Consider the following 18,056-nt stretch of genomic DNA (forward strand, 5'->3'; position numbering starts at 1 on the left):
GGCTCTAACACACTCCGCATGACCTCGAATGCACCCCTGTCAGGCAGAGCCAGAGGTCCCCGCCCGAGCTAAGAACCTCCCTCGGCACCGACAGTGATGGCTCCGAGGCCGATGTCGGAGCCGAACTCACCAGCGCCAAGCACCGAGAGGGAGAGGGGGTCGGACAAGGGTCCGATGCCACTCACCCTCGAGCCGACGAGGAAGTCCGGCGCCGAGATTCTTCCAAGGAAGAAATCGGAGCCGACGACGGAGCCGAAGACAATTGTATCGGCTCCGACGCTATCACAGTCTCGATTCCGACGCGACCGGCCCGAGCTCAAGAGAGTCGAAGGAGGAATATATTGATGGACCGGGGCAGGCATCGACTGATGAGTCGGGCTCTGAAGCATCTGGGCCAGTGCCTCGGACTTAAGAAGTCGACTCACTACCCTCTGAAGGTCATGATCCGACATCCTCGATGACCTAGAGGAGTGAGATCTTTGGCTCCGTTCAGACAGCAGGGGAGATCCTGGAGCCGAATGAACGGAGCCAAGAGATGGTGACCTGGACCTCTTCCTAGTTGTCGGCTCCAAAGGTCTGGTCGGAGCCAACACGGGAATTTCTAATACCTCAGCTCCAGCCGGAGCCGAGGGAACCACAGAAACTGTGGATTGAGACTCATCGGCTCCAGCCGGAGCCGATGTAGACAGAGGTTTAGAAACCTTAGGTCTCGGCTCAGTTGTCGGAGCCAAAGACCTAGATGCCTTAGAGGGCTTCCCTGTAGATACAGAAAGGGAATCCTCTGGCTTGAGTAAGCCCCTTAAAATTAATTTATTTTTTCTTTCCTGCAGGACCCTGGGGCTGAAGCCATGGCACACAGCACAGGAGTCCTGCAGGTGCAAAGGTCCCAGACAGTAGACACAAGAAGTGTGAGCGTCTGTCAGAGACATTTTCTGACAGCACGCATCACACTTCTTGAATCCGGAGACCTTTGCTTCTTTAGACATATCTACAGGTGTAATCACACACACAGTCACAAACACACTAATTACACCCTGTCTAGTTTAAAATATAATAAAACACTAACTAGGTTTTTAAAGAAAAATAACACACACTCTCCACTAGGGAAAGAAAAAAGGCCTGTAGGCCCAAGGGAAGAACTTAAAGTTCTTGAGGGAAAAAAACAGGAATTTTTAAGAAAGGGGATAAGAATTTCTCTAAACAAGAACCGGTAGAAAACCAACACCTCGATAGCTGCAGCGGCAAACGAGATCTGGGGTAACTCTCGCCTAGCATTGTGGGATATAAGGGGAGCCTCGAGCCGGTGGAACCAACTCTCGAGCTTTTAGAGTGGCCGAGTCGGAGCCGAGGTCGGCTCCGAACCCATCCAGCAAGAATGAAGGCGAGATAGACAACTTAACATCATAGTTTTCCTCATAAAAATAAAATAGAAGGATTTGCACTGGAGAGGACATATTGTCCAGCCTTGAAGTATTGCTTGCTCACTGTTAGTTCCATGAAGCTTGCAGAAGTGCACTTCAGCGGCATGAAAGCTCTGAAGCTGTTGGTGCTCAAGCTGTTTTTTTTATGGTGCTCTGTTTGAGTCCCTGGCAGTTAGAGCAAGTGCAATGCACCCTTTATATTTGATAAGCTGTCTGGTTCTCAGGATATAACGTGAATACCTTAGGCTACTGCAGGTACTGTAATACTGAATATCATACTGTAATTTTCACTAACCTGATTTGGTGTGGGGATAAACAATATGAGAAACACGTCCACAGAACAAGCAGTTAGTCATACTGAACACTTGGGTAACAGCTGATTCCTAAATAAAGTAGACTGCAAAGTCCAACTGTACTTTAAACTGTCAGGGTCTTCTACTACAACAATGTCTTCCTTGAGTCAGGTTGTTAATTTTGTACATAAGAAGCAGCAGGGCTTCTTTGGGTAAGGAACAGGTTATTTGCATGCTTGCCTTACCACAAATGCTGAAAACCACACACATTAGAATAGCACGTTTAAACACAGCTGTTAAGTCATCACTTGGCCAACATATTCATCAGATGACTGGCTGGTCAGACTGGTCTCCACATTCATGGTTTTACAGGCAACTAGTCTTGAGGTATAGTTACTGTCAAGTGGACTTCAAGTGTAGTCAGAGCTGACTTATCTTTACTTGTAGTAGTTTTCTTACAATGTGGATCATAAATCTGCATCTAGAGTCCCCAGCACTTCAGAACAGTATGGGTAGTAAGGAGCACTTGGTACGTGACACCTAAACCAAAGCCAAAGCATGTCTTTCACTGGGGGATTTTGAAATGGAACCAATCTCCAGTTTGCAGAGTATGGTAGTCCTCTTTTGTTTGTCTGGGTAGGATGCCATGACTTTGCAAATGAAAGTCTTTTACACAAGTGATTAGGTTCTTAGCAATTAAGGGTGATTTTATCTGTTATTTGTATATCTAGCTGTCACATGGGAAATGGAAGGGTGATCTATATATATTTCATGAGTACTAAATTCTGTCTGTTAGTCATTGACTGTATTCTCAAAAGGGCTGGTGGGAGATCACCAAGCTAGTGCAATCTAGTCTCAGCTCAAAATTGTCCTAATCTGTTCTTTAAAATTCCATTCTTTCCTATTACCAGTGCAGATGCCTGTGGCTTATAGCAACAGTAGTATTTTGACTGCTCTACAAAATGTTGAACCATTTCTGCATCATCTGTCCTGTGAAGTATCTCTGTCACTACTCGTGGTTAGGGTAACACCAGACTGAGCCACACAATCTTCTAACAACATTTTAGCCACAACAAAAACAGGATTAACTTTAGTTCATAGTTCAGTGTATGTGGCAAGAGGTCAGTTAAGCCTTTAATATCGCAGACTCACTCGGTCCTTGAATATACTTGTTGCTTCCATTATAATTATCTATTCTTTTCCTTAAATACTCTTAATGAAGTAGTATACTTTATTACAACAGGTATTTTGTTCCTTCATTTCTTATACCTGCATATTGAGAGATCAATTAAGGTTTAATTCCTCTATTAACACAAAATTGCTCACTACTTCACAAGCTAAGCATTTCTGACTTCACACATATTTGTATAAAATAGTGCTCAAGTACTTTAGTAATTTGGTATAAGAAGTTTGATCTCATTGACTCCTTTTGTACTTCCCTAATGTTTTTATCCCTCCTTTAGAGAATGACTATATACTCAAGCTAAACCCAATCAGTCTTACTGTTCAAAGATACAAATGCAACCTTATATTCCATGTTGTTTAACCAGTTTCTAATACAACTAATAATGTATGGATTTACATCTGGACTAAATACAATATGATGACTTATTAAGGAATCAAGTGCACTAGTGACATCAGATCACATCACTAGACATTGTTTCACTTGATCATATAGTATAGAAACCCTCTCACAGAGCTTAATTTCACCAATCATACACCTGTGTCTCTAACGGACGCAGGCAGCCTGTAAATGGTTCATCTGCCAGGCCCCTGCTTGTAAATGTTTCACCTCCCAAGCCCCTGCTTACACTTTTCAAGAGTACCAGAACTTGTCAGAGATTTGGAATGCATGACTATGCTTAAAAAGGCCTTTGTGGTTGTTAGCCTAGGAAACATCTGTGAACCTATCCTCCTTTTAAAAATCCATATTGTGCTGGATCCAATTAAGGAGCACAGATACCATCTCAAACTGAGTAAGTAAACATCTCATAAAACATTTTCTTATGATACTAGTGAAACACATTTGTGTATAATTAGATTTTTCTTTTCTTGTAGCTTCCCTTATATACTGGCAAAATAAATTACCTTTAACATTGTTTAGGTATTAAAAAAACCCAAAAAGAAAAATCTAGCAAAGCTAGACTTTCCACTGTGTGATACCTTAAACCTCTTGTATCAGAGGCAACATGGGATATATGCAAATTACCCTTTAAGGCTATCAGGTGTTTCAGCTAAATGGCAATTCTGAATGTCCATGAGTTTTTCTTCTACTTTTAAGTCTATTTATGGACAATTTCAGTGGTGCAGCGGTAGCATTGTTGCCTCACAGCAAGAGGTTCTCCCATTCGATTCTTGGCTGGAGTGCGGGGAGTGCCTTCTGTGTGGAGTCTGCATGTCCTCCCCGCAGTTGGGTGGGCATTCGAAAGACATGCCTAAATGGGCGTGCCTTCGTTGAAGGTTGGACTTCGAGCTGGCACCTCGGTGTTCATGAAAATCTACTGCCAATCATTAGGGGACCGGAGTTCCGCTGTGGGGACCCCAAACCGAGAAAAGCCACAGTGGAAGGTCTAGCTTTGCTACATTTTTCTTTTTGGGTTTTTAACCAATTGGTTTTCCTGTGTGACCTTTTTACTCATTGTTTAGGTACTAGTCGAAGTTACAGCACAAACATGTTAATGGCTCAATTACACTGTTAGAGATGATGTATATGAATTTACATGAAACAATGAACAAGTTTTTTTTTTTTTTTTACTTAACCAAGTGCTATAGAGACATTTACCTTTGAGATGCTAGGACATGGCACAGATAATAGGTAAGAAGTAAACATTATTGTTAGTATAATATAATGTAGACAGCTCAGTAAAATATTCATTCATTGAGTATATTTGCTTCTACAAAGTTTCTAATAATCCTGTTACTACTATGAATAGGTATTACCATAGTCTTTTACATTCCTATTTGAATACCATAGTCTTTACATTCCTATTTGAATTAATATTTATAACTTTTCTTATCATCTTTTACATTTGTAAGGGAAATCTCGTATATCAGTTTCTTGAATAAAAGATCCTTTTTTTGCTGTCTTATTATTTCATTCAGACATTTATTACTGCAATTTATTTTGTTATTTTTATATTTCAGACACAATTGTTTTTTTTTTCTTTCTTAAAAGTTTCGTTAGGTGATTGTTCCATCATGGCTTACTTTTAAATCAATCTTTAGTAGTCTTGACTCTAACACCATATAGGTATTTATCACAAATACTTCTAAATAAATTCCAGAAGCAGGTGGTGCTATCCCCCTAAATGTGTACTTTACCAGTCAAAATTTTTAACTTCTTTTACTAATAGTTTTATTTAACATGCTCATGTTATAACATATCTCTTCTTAGGTCAGGTAATGACAAAACTTCAAAATAAATGCTATTATGATCTGAATTCAACAGTTCATTTTTTAACATTCTTCATTAGTTCACCTCTGTTAATCAATAACGAGTCCAACTGAGATCTTTTTTGAGTAGGCTTGTCTGTCAGTTGGGTAAAATTATGTGAATTCACCAAATCCCGTAAAAGGGATTTATAGATAGTTCTGGTACTGTGTGGGGGTAATTAAAAGTCTCCAAATACAGTTGTTGGTATTTCATTTAGGTATCCTTCTAGTACATTCAAAAAGTTATGATTATTCTTTCATTAGAAGCAACCTGCCTTCTGAGCCTTTTAACTCACTCAATTGACAATCTTTAACTGGTGCTTTTGTTCATAAAGAACAGTGGTTTCTACACCATTATTCATGTTTCCATATCATCAGGGTCTTTTACTTGTGTGCTGTCTTTCTCTGTACTCCCCATATAGTAAGTTGTTACAGTTTTATTTTGGTAATCAGACTCCTCTGTTCACTCTCACATATTCATCACTAATAGTAGTAATGGCCTTTTTATAATGACATGAGCAGCTATCCTCAGTGTTACCCAGCTTTATCTTTATTATAGACCAAAGTGCTTTCAGTTTGCAATAGTTCTCCCAATCATTATTCACACAGTTACTTTTTTGTAAAATATATTTTGCATATAATGCCAAGACCTAAATATTTTTGATTTGTTGTATGTTCCAGTACATGCTTATGGAGTCCATTTTGTTGCTTACCAAAACTACAGTGGCCTTCCTTACCAATCAAGATGGACGTGTCTTAGTACTTTGTCCAGGAATGTCACTGATTTTTAAAATACTAGTCTAACTTTATTTTCAAAGTTAAAACCAACAGTTTAATACCACTAACAAAAGGATCAGTTAAAAACAGTCTTCCTGTGCAGGCCAGCAGTTTGCTCACTAAGCAAGCTGTTTTAAATACTTTGGGAAAGAGCAGGATTTAACTTTGCTTATGTCTATTAACCATCAGGTATAGGTAAACACACCCCAAGCTTCTTATCAGCCCCTTTAGTTAAAAAATAAATACAATAATAAAATAATGCAAAATACCAGCAGCTACTACCTTCACAATACTTACTTCAGTGCCAGGAAAAAAAAAATGAAAAGAAGCCTCTCACAAACCATTTGTTTTAAAGCCTTTGGGAAAGAGGGCATTGAACTTTGCTTCTGTTTACTAAACATCAGGTACAGATACACACCTTGAGTGTTCTGTTACATTATTTTAGTAAATAAAATAAAATAAAAAGTAAAATAAAGCAAAATTCCAGCACCTACTACCTTCACACTTCTAACCTCAGTGCCAGAAGTCAGAACACAGAAAAGGAGCCTCTCACTGCACAAGCTGTTCTTAATCCTTTGGGGATGGGTGGGATTAAAAATTGATTCTACCCATTAACCACAAGGTATAAGTACAAGCCCCCATCTTTGTTTTTTAAAGAAATAAAAAGTAGAATAAAGCAAACTGCTAGCACCTACTAGTTTACATTTAGTACTTCAGTGCCAGCAAAAAAAAAAAAAAAACAGAAGGCATAAGGATATGCTTCACCCCATCCTGAGTACAAGAGGACTACAACATACTCAAAATGCTGGCATTTATGTAACTGAATAAAATCAATTTGTTTACTGATAAAAGAATTCCAGTGGTGGCAGCAGTGCCACAGGTTTAGTTTTCTCTGACTTGCCAACACCAAGGGCCAAACATAGAACAACTCTTACTGTATTGCTGGGCTACTAAAGCAAACCTGGAATAAATTATCATATTTTATCAGCATTATTCAGATGCTATGACCAAATGCAATTACAGGAAAATGCTCAAAAAATGTCTTCTTGCACTGGGTTTACTCTTGGCAATTTAGCATGGAGTCATTTCATTAAAACTGGTAAAAAACAAATAATCTCTACATAAACACCAGCTAAACTGTACAGCCTAATACAGGAAAATCTCATACAAATGAATTAAAAAGAATGAAAATATGATAGGGTGAAACAGGACCTACAAAAACAATTTATGGATAGGATACTGGCTCAGGGACTACCTGGTTAGCAATGCCTATTGCAATAATAACAGATGTTAATGTAGAAACATTCTGGAACTCTCGGACTTGCAAAATAGAGCAAGTACCGCAGTTATCAACCATTTTGTAGGTATGCAAATACGTTAACATACTGACATGGAACAAATACCATTTCAACTTTCAACCTTTCTCAGGCTATGTCTGGATGACATATCAGAATTTTGGGAAAGAGGTGACTAAGATATTTGGTCAATGGCATGCTGGGGTTATCTGGTTTGGGAACTGACAGAGCAAGTGACCATGGTTTCTGTAGCAGTGATATATATATATATATATATATATATATATATATATATATATATATATATGTATAGGTTCATAGGTGTGTACTAGGCTAATGGCCCTGGAGCCTTTACAAGCCAAGCCCATAGGATTACCCTGTCATCGTGCCACATGACCTTAGTTCCCAGTGCCTCTGTCGAGTAGCACCACTGGAGTGATCCTCGGGGTGAATTTTCAGGTCTATGTCAGAACAACGAAAAATCAAACTATCGAACACTCACATGAGCGAATAATCGGGAAATCAAAATCGCTATTGTGGGGGGCTGTGCCCCCCATGCCCCCCGCTAAATATATATTCCTACTCCGAGATCGCTCTACAGTGAGGAAAGTGCAAATATTCCAATCTTCACTGTACTGCAATCCTAAAAAATCAATATCGAATTCCTGATTTTTCGCTCATGTGAGCACTCAACATTTTGCTTTTTCATCATTCTAAAGTAGACCCGAATTTTCTATTTCCCATCCACTTTTCAAGATTTCTCTTGAAGAGGGCAAGTGAGGTGCTCTGTTTGACATGTATGGGAAATTGAATAGCATGGGCAGTCTCTGGGTTATGAACCAGTCCCTCCAGCATGTTCTGTTGATTGTGGTAATGAGGTTGAGGTCTCTGGAGCGTGTGGTGTGGAGAGATTGGGATTTCTTTAGATGTAACATTTCTAACAGAGCTGGGTCAGACATGGCTTTGTAAGTCAAGCAGAGATCGCCTCTAAGTAGGTGATATGAGACAGAAAATAGTAGGAGTTTTTTGAGTATGTATCACTTTGCCATCCTCGATATAAACCACACTTCTGCCTCTCCCCTGTACCATTCCTTTACCTCTGCCACTTCACTTCCAACCACTTCTGTTCCTTCCTTTTCCTTTACCAGCAATTAGCAAAACTATTTCCACTGCCATTAATGTCTTAAGTAGTTTTGTTTTTTTCTATCCTGAAAGTTTGCACAAAGAGTGGAAGCAGTCAGGGCATCAGCAAGCTTCTTACATTCCCATCTTAGAGCTACTATGAAGAGATGGTCTTACATTTTAGGAAGAAGACCCTGGACAAAGGTTTCATAAGTGCCTGCTTGCTGAGGGCAACTTTTCAATGACTGAATGTCTTTCAAAGAAAACCATTACGGTTCTACGTAATCAACATGGTGAGCATGGGGAATACTGTCAAAAGCCTTGGCCAGATCAAGATAAGCAGCCCATAGAGTGTGACCTCTGACCACAGCCTCTGCAACCTTTTCAAAGGAGCTTACTAGGTTCAGGAGGTGGGACCTGCTCTTAAAACTAAACTAAGTTTGGTCTAGAACAGTTAAGTTGCCTATGTTTGTAGGTTATCTAGAAACAGAAAAAAGCAAGTGAGTGGAAGTTATTGCTTTTTTTTCCATTTTTCTTGTTCATCCATTGTAATTTTTTGACTTGGCAAAAAAATTTATAAGGGTTTGGATCATCTACACTTGGTCAAAGAATTGAATCTCAGGCAGGAAAGGCAGTCTTCAGTTTTGTGGAAAAGGCAAAAAAGGCAGCCTGAGTGAGCCTCCTGGGCAGATGTTTGCTGAATGCAGCTGCAGTTATTAAAAAGTTCTTTGGGCTCACTGAAATCCTAGAAGATGTTTAAAGTAATGAACTTGGACATAACATATCAAATGAGGAAAACGGATTAGGTGAACAAACTTCGTGACAAATTAGTGAAGCAAAAAGTAAATCGTTTGCATGAGGGAAAAGAACTGATAGAGTATGCAGACATTGGCCCATATATGCAGATGTAAGTGGTGTGATGGTATTTCTACCTTAGAGCTCAATAAGTACTGAGTTCAGTCATGACCTGTGTGAAGTTTATATGTTCTTCCCATGTCTGTGAAGGTTTCTTCACATGATCCATTTTTGACCCATCTCCACAAAACATGTAGCCTGTTTACTCTAAGCTATCCATATCTTCTGGATTTACTCATGCGTTTGTGGCCTACATTGTGACTATATAAAAATATTGCTATAGGCAGCACTAAGGTGAAGACTACTAGAAAAATCAGGTGTAAGAAAATCCTGTTTAAAAGGATATAATGCAAAGGGCATCTAGAAGTAAGATAAAAAAATCTGATACATTAAAGGAAAGAGGACAATATCATAGGTGTCTTGGCAGCAAAGCTGAAGAGGTCCTATGACCAAATTATAATGCAGTCAACCAGAATTCGGAGGGTCAATAATCCAAAGTCTCACTACATTATAGATGACAGGACTACACTGCCTTATTTCCTGCACATTGTGAAACCTATCTTACTTCTATAGTTCGCTGTACTAGATGATCCCAGTTGTTTCCAAATTTATTTGTCTTGACTATGTATGCATACACATGGACATTAATTCAGACAACAGATTTTATATTTTATCCCTCAGTCTACTTTTTTCAGATACTTTTATTAATTTTAAATAATGACCACAAGTTTGAAGTTTGCATTCAAGTTAAGTAACTCAACACATTTTGTCCTAATTTCAAGATATGTTTGAACATCCCAGACTCACTTCCATTTGTTTTGTATGAGTTTAAAGTTCAAGGGGCAAAGATCAAGCTCATGGTTATTAATGTGCTTAAGGCTTTAGCATAAGAACAAAGTGAGAGAGAGCAAGAATTAATAATAAATGTTCATAAAATAGGTATGGCAGCAAACAAAACTAGACACAAAATAAAATATATTATGGACATAAGGTGCAAGATAAAATGCAAGGAATACAGTATCAATAAGATATATCAAAAAGACAAAGAATACCTCTCAACCACCCATCTTACATAATCACAGAAGAGGGCTATCAAAAATCATAGCATATGGTCCAAAAATCATAGCACTTAAGATTTGCATATGTGTAAATTTGGACCCCTGGTGGGTGGAGGCATGGCTGTGTTTGCCCTCTTGGGCCTTCATTTTAGCACTATAGGTCAGTGTCGATACCACCACCTGTTCTCTCTCTCTCTCTCTCACACACACACACACACACACACACACACACACGCACACACACACACACACACACACACACACACACACACACACACACACACACACACACACACACACACACACACACATACACAAAGATGTGATCATTACTTACAGCCATTTGTATAACTACAAACACCTTTGATATCTACTTGTGAACCAGGGAGGGGTTTTAAATACTGCACTCCTATACTTAGCAAATTGCAAGATTCGAGGGCATTTTCTGAAGGATGTTAAGTCTGAAGCTCACATGTCTGTCATTATTTAATGACTACAATTCACAACAATTTGCAAGGAAACAAATTGTACAAGGCACATATCAAAATATGATACAAAATCAGAGGCAATTGAGAGTTACGTCCTGTTCACACAGGCATACACCGCCACACATATACACATAGATGCCCTTTGGTAAATCATTGCTCACAGTCAGAAACACTTCAGTATCAGAAGAAAAGAGGCAGGTAAAATGCTCAAAAATATAACCATAGCACTAGCAGCATGGAGATGGATGGTTCCTAGAAAGAAACACATTTTATGATAAACAGACCAGTAATAAGAGACAAAATCAGAGACCGCAGGAAGGTAAAACTTGCCTACACTCAACTCAATATGGATACAGAGCTGCTTTTATTCCTACCAGCTTCCTCACACTGGAGATCCCCATGCCCCCGGCTGATGTTTGTGGATTTCCAATTCCCTTTTCACTTCTGATTTAGGTATAAGAAATGCTGATGTTTAAAACTGACACAGTGGCGCTAACTGTTTAACAACAACTGCAGTCTGTTACTACTGAATTTTTTCTGGTGCAGAAGGCTGTGGGTTCCATTCCCACATTGGGTAGATGGATTGCTGACACTACAGTGCAGCATAAATGCACTCTTGAATGTGTTATTTGGACAGATGTTAAACTGAGGCCCCATTTGTCTAAGTTGGTGGTAATGCAGGTAGATTTAAAATATCCCAGAATACATTTGATGAGTGGGTTTGGCATGATGGTTAAGGGATTCACCTTACAGACACAATGAATAAAGTTTGATTCCCACTTCAAATTACTATCTGGACTTAAAATGACTCTTCAGGGCAGGTAGCCAAGTATTCACCTATGAACCTTTGATTTTGAGAAGCCCCAGGAAAGTCTATCATTAGCTCTGCAATCTAGTTAATAAAAAAAAATTTAAATTGGAGCCACGTGAGGTCAAAGCAAAATAGAGAAGATGCACTTTTCATGCCAAAAAGTAGAGTGATCGAGAGGTATGGATAAAGATTAAAAAAATCCAGTACATCTAAATAAGGCATAGAGATTCTCCTCACAGATGCATCTTCCAATCAGTTTTGTCATTATATTCTACACTGTTGGTACTGCCATTAGAACGTTAATCTATATTTCTCTAGCTACTTTTCCTTCTTCTGCTCCTTATCTGATGCCTAACACTAGCACTGTACCTTCACATTGACAGACTGTTTTTTTTCTTACCTTGGCCTCCATTTCCTCGGCTCAGCTCTTCCCACTCTGTTGGCCTTTTGGGCTCACTCTGTTCCCTACCCTACCCCCATTCCAACCCACCCCTAGTACAATTAAACTTATACCTGACAAACCCCTCCCACCCCAACCAACACACCCAATCAGCCAATCAGGTCACACCATTAATCCCCCACTTAATTATACTATGACACTCCTTTGCCACTAACTCCTTTAATTACTCCTCAGCCATTTAGTTCTATAGCTTCCACTCTCACTCACCCCTCCTCTCCTACCTCAAAGGTAACATAAAAAGGGGAGAAACAAAATGCCTTCCCCACATCAAAAGGTAGCATTCTACACATTAACAATTTTTGTCCTTCTCCTGTTTTTCATCCTCGCATCCTATCACAAACATCTTCATCTCCCCAATCCAACTCGAGGGCAAACTGACACTATAACCAATACACTAAAACTTAAAAAGTTCCCTATATATCCAGGCGACCTTGCCCCAACCGATCAATATTCCTGCATATATAATAAACCAACAAACTTAACCTCTACTCATCCCAGAAACAAAATAAGATACTACAAAACTACTTAAACTCTACCTACATCTAACCCAAAAGCTCACTTGCTGTGGAGACATACACCCTAACCCAGGACCCACTTCTTCACCACATCCAAACCTAAACTAACCAAACCTTCTCTATAGCAGGACAACTTCATCTCTTCTTCTCTTAAACATTAATATAAGAAGCATACTTAACAAATTTCAGGACCCCCATGCCCTATTAGCATTATGTAAACCAGATTTAGCCATACTAACTGAAACTTGGCTCAGACCAGAACGTCATGATAATGAGATTACACCCCCTGGCTATAATATTATACAGAAGGATAGAATAGAGAAAAAGGAGGAGGTATAGCCATAGGTTCATAGGTAGGTACTAGGCTATCGGCCCTGGGGCCTATACAAGCCCAGCCAAAAAGGTACCCTGGCTTTTGCCACAAAAGAAAATAATTTTCCTGTGCCACTGTCGAGCAGAGGCACAGAGGTGATCCCCGGGGTGAATTTCCTATTTCCCATCCAATCATCAAGATTTTTCTTGAAGAGTGCTAATGAGGAGCTTTGTTTGATATAGATAGGTAGCTTATTCCAGAGTATGGGAAGTCTCAGGGACAGGAATCTATCCCTCTGGCATGTTCTGTTTATTGTGGTGACAAGGTTTAGGTCCCTAGAGCATGTAGCTCGTTGGGACTGGGATTTCTTTAAGTGGAGCATGTCCAACAGCTCTGGGTTTGACATCATTGTATGTTACGTAGAAACAACAGTAGAAGCACTCCACGGCTGGCACAACAAAGTAATTTATTGAATGAACAAAATAAAAACTGGTTAGCGCTTTCACGTTCCACAAACGTTTCTTCAGACCTCAAACAACACATACCCTTGCTTCATTTATATACAAAATTCAGTATTCATTATTCTATTAACAATGCTAATCAAAATGCAATCAATTAATGTTGATTTAATTAACCACATAGCATTTCTTTCATTCTTAATAAAACTAGGATAACTGAAAACCCTTTGTAAAATATTAAAATGAACCCTAAAATGTTTGTTTGTATTTTATTAGTGACTGAAACACATGTATTTATAATAAAATTCATAATATATATATATATGTATATTTGTATATTACTATGAAATATTAATATGTATAAAATATATAATAAAAATGTATAAAATATACATATGTGTGTGTGCTAAAATTAATAAATGAATAATATAAATAATTAGCAACAAATTGTACATAAGTATATACATATAATTAAATAAGATAAATGTATATAAATACATATAAAAAAATGTGTATAAAATATATATATATTCATATGTTAAAATGTATTGCATATGTATGAATTAAATATTTAAGAAGCATATATATTTATTTATTTATTTAATTATCTGTTGTGTATTTAGAAATATCTATGTAAAAAAACATTTAATGGTATTGGACTTTATATACAAAAGTATAAATAAAATTGTATATTTTGTTAAATTAGTGTATAACAAAATGTGACATATTGATTACTTGTCTAATATCTAACAATAATATAGTATGAACGTTAGATAAACATTATATATGTGAACAAGAACAAACATATATGAAAACTGTATGCAGAATAAAGGAAATAAAATAACAATAGCATTATATTGTCAATTCTTATGCATTCAGAATTTATGGGACACATAACTAACATAAGATATACTTAATGTTTATATGATCTGGCCAAAAGGAAGGGCTTTAACGATATCTTATCATTCAACCCGTGTCCTTTATTGGCCTGTAATCTTATGATCCATTTATTTTCTCTCTCTTCTGTATAGTTTTTGATGTTACCCAACCTATCTGTTTTCATTACCAATTCTAATGCCATAAATTTAAAATTATGTCTAGTTCCTTCCATAATAACGTGTTTTGCTAGAGCATTACTTTCATTTTCTTTGTTTATGGCGTATATGTGTTCCCTAACTCTTTCTCTAAGGGTTCTATTTGTTTTCCCTACATAGAATGACATGCAACATTGACATTGGGCTATATATATATAAGATCCCTAGATCTACAATCAGCATATTTGTCAAAAATAAATCTTTTCCAACTATCCGGATGAACAAATTCATTTCCATTTAACATATAGCTGCACTGATTGCAGTGTCTGCATGCAAATGTCCCTTTTCTTGTTGAATGTATGAATTCTTTTTTGTTTTCTTCATAGCAAAGTAGCCTTTTTAGGGATTTCATATTCTTGTATGTTATATTTGGCCTATCACCTGCTATTTCTTTTATCTTATCATCTGCCATCAGCATCTGCCAATTTCTATTTATTATTTCTTTTATCTTATTATTTTTATTGGTGTAGGGTATAATCAATCTTGTTTGCCCATTTTCTTGTATTTTGCTACCTTTCTTTCTTTCTTCTCTATTATGCCTGTGTAGGTAGGGCTTTCCTTTATCTTTCCTGAATTGACTATTTTGTAGAAAGATTTTTTCAGTATTAATCTCATTGTAGCCTCTTTCTATAAAGTTCTTTTTTAGTATATCCTGTTGTTCATCATGTCTAATTTCATCAGTTACTAACTTAGAAATCCGTAGTGATTGTTTTTTAACTATATTAGAATATATATGCCTGGGATGCATACTATCCTGATGTAATAGATTATTCCTCCAACATTCCTTTCTATACAGATCTGTGTCTATTTTCACTCCTTCCTTCATAATATGTACATCTAGAAAGTCTATGCATTCATATGAAAATGTGTGTTCAAATCTTAGAAAATCTGTTGTTCCATTAATATATGCTACAAATTCATTCAGCTTCTCTACTGTGTCATCCCATACGAGAAAAACATCATCAACAAAACGTTTGTAAAATTTTATATTTTCTATATATGGGTTGTCCCTTAATATATATGTTTCTTCCCAGTATGCCATCACTAAATTTGCATATGAGTTGGCTACTGGTGTCCCCATCGCTGTTCCCCTTTTTTGTAGATAGTATTTCTCGTTATATGTAAACACATTGTTCTCTAAGACTATTTCTAGCAACATCATATATCTCATCACTAAATCTCTTGAGATATTCTTTTGTATCAGTAATAATCTGACATATTCAATACCTATTTTATTTGGGATACATGTGAAGAGAGAAGTTACATCTAATGTTACCAAGATATCACCTTCCATATTGCTATTCCCACATATGTAATCTGCATAGCTATGCAGGAATTCTTAAGTGTCCCTTATTATAGATGTAATTTCATTTGCCATTGGTTTCAACTGTTTTTCTAAGTAAATTGAAAGAGGTTCTGTTGCCCAACCCTTTCCAGACACTATTGGTCTTAGAGGGGGGTCATACAGATTTTTGTGTACTTTTGGTAGCCCTCTGTATGTCGGTATGAGTGGTTCTTTAACTAAAAAATATACATATAAATCATTACTAATTACATTACAAAGCAACAAGTCATATAACATTTCTTGTATGTTTCTAATCACTCTATTTAATGACATATTATTCAAACATTGATATGTATCTATCTTGTCTAATAGTTCTTCCATTTTCTTAACATACATGCATTTATCCAATATCACCACGGAGCCACCTTTATCTGCCTGTCTAATGACAATGTCATTGTTTAACTGTAATCTCTTTATGGCTTCATTTTCACCGTGGTTTAAATTAAAAAACTCTAATCTTTCATTTTTGGCATAATAATCAATTAGCTCATTCTCGCATGTTTTTTCAAATGCTTCTAGTGTAGGATTTGACTGTGGTATAAAAATGGATTGTTTCTTAAAAATATTTTCACAAGAACTACCATCATTACTTGTATTATTCCAAAGTAAAAGTTTTAAGTTTAAATTTCTTGTAAATAATTTTATATCTATTATAACATCCGTCACATCCGCATATTTGGATGGTATGAAAGATAAGCCTTTGTTTAAAAGAGAGTTCTCAGCTTCAGTTAAAACATACCTTGAAATGTTTATGACTAGTCCCTCTGTATCGGACGCAGTATCTTCTTTTGAAATTCGTGTACTTCTTCCGAGTTTTTCCACTTCTTCGCTATCTTCGTTGGTGGCCAAACCCTCCGTTCTATTTGTTTTATGGGGTATGGAAAAGAATGATCTCCCTCTAGTTCAAATAAACTATCATCTTGAAATGATACACACCCATTGTGGTTACTTTTTTTCTTGGTAGCTCCATTCTCAGCGTCTCGCTGTTCAGTGTTCGCCATGTCTCTGGTGTCTTCACAATGATCCACTGATCTGTCTCTCATATCCTGGTTGCTGTTTATTCCATTTGATAGCTCCCTCCGGTCAGTGTTCACCTCCCTTTCGGTCGCATGGATAATGGCCGTTTCTTGCCTCAAGCTGGGATTCCTGTGTTTCTCATCATTCGATAAGTAATTATGTGGCGTCATGTTGTCAGTATCACTGATTGTGGGTATTATCAAATCCTCAGTGCTCTGAGGAGGATGCGTAGTATTTTGTGATGTCACCTCGGCATAAGATCCTCGAATTTGCATATTTTTCCTGTGATTTGTATTAAATGACTTGCTGTTATTCCCTTCATTATTACTGTCATATTTAGTGTATTCCTTCGGCCAAGAGAAGACCTGCCCTTTTTAAAAAATCGTTATAGTCCCTCTCCAATTTCTTTCTTTTGTCTTGTAGTAATTTATTATCTAGCAGGGATAGTGTGGTAGTTAAATCTTTATGAAATATTCCCATTTCATCATGTTCTAAAAGCTTCTTCAATCTATTTTCTAACATACATATGTCCTGACTTAACAAATCTTCTATTTGTTTGTATTGCTCAATTAAAAGTCTTATATATCCATAACTTGTTTCTATATTAAGTCTTTGCCATTTGATTAAAAGTTCTGGGTATGTGTTGCCGAACGTCGGCATTTTGCGGACCCGCAATCCTCTTGGAATCACCTTAAAGCAAAGACACGCCTCCATATGCTGCCTTTGCCATTGCGTACTTTTTAGTTTATGGAAACTATTTTCCAGCTTTCTTGTTAGCTGGAGTACCTCCATATTTCGTGGTATATTTCTCCGTTTGTTTCCTTCAGCTGTTAAGTCGTTCTTTGTTAGTTTTAACAGCGGATTATTTCCCAGTTAGCATATTGTAAAAAATAGACGGAGAATTCTCCATATTTAACAGTAACTCATTAATTTTCTCCACTGTGCCTGTAGCCATGTCCCAATTCCACGAGATAAACACAGTATTGAAAAAAAAAAGACAGATGGTTTCGGATAAGGTGCTTCCAAAGAAAAGTACAAATTCACGTAGAAACAACAGTAGAAGCACTCCACGGCTGGCACAACAAAGTAATTTATTGAATGAACAAAATAAAAACTGGTTAGCGCTTTCACGTTCCACAAACGTTTCTTCAGACCTCAAACAACACATACCCTTGCTTCATTTATATACAAAATTCAGTATTCATTATTCTATTAACAATGCTAATCAAAATGCAATCAATTAATGTTGATTTAATTAACCACATAGCATTTCTTTCATTCTTAATAAAACTAGGATCACTG

The 18,056-nt window shown here is 37.3% G+C and overlaps 1 protein-coding gene across 3 annotated transcripts in view; it reads right to left on the bottom strand.

Annotated features, from left to right (window-relative positions):
* CHN1 (chimerin 1) overlaps positions 1-18,056 on the bottom strand; it is a 1,979,161-nt gene that overhangs the window by 961,027 nt on the left and 1,000,078 nt on the right. The gene's annotated exons all lie outside the window — the stretch shown is intronic.

This window comes from Protopterus annectens, chromosome 6.part1, assembly GCF_019279795.1.
Source record: "Protopterus annectens isolate FY-2018-M chromosome 6.part1, PAN1.0, whole genome shotgun sequence".
Taxonomy (NCBI): Eukaryota; Metazoa; Chordata; order Ceratodontiformes; family Protopteridae; genus Protopterus; species Protopterus annectens.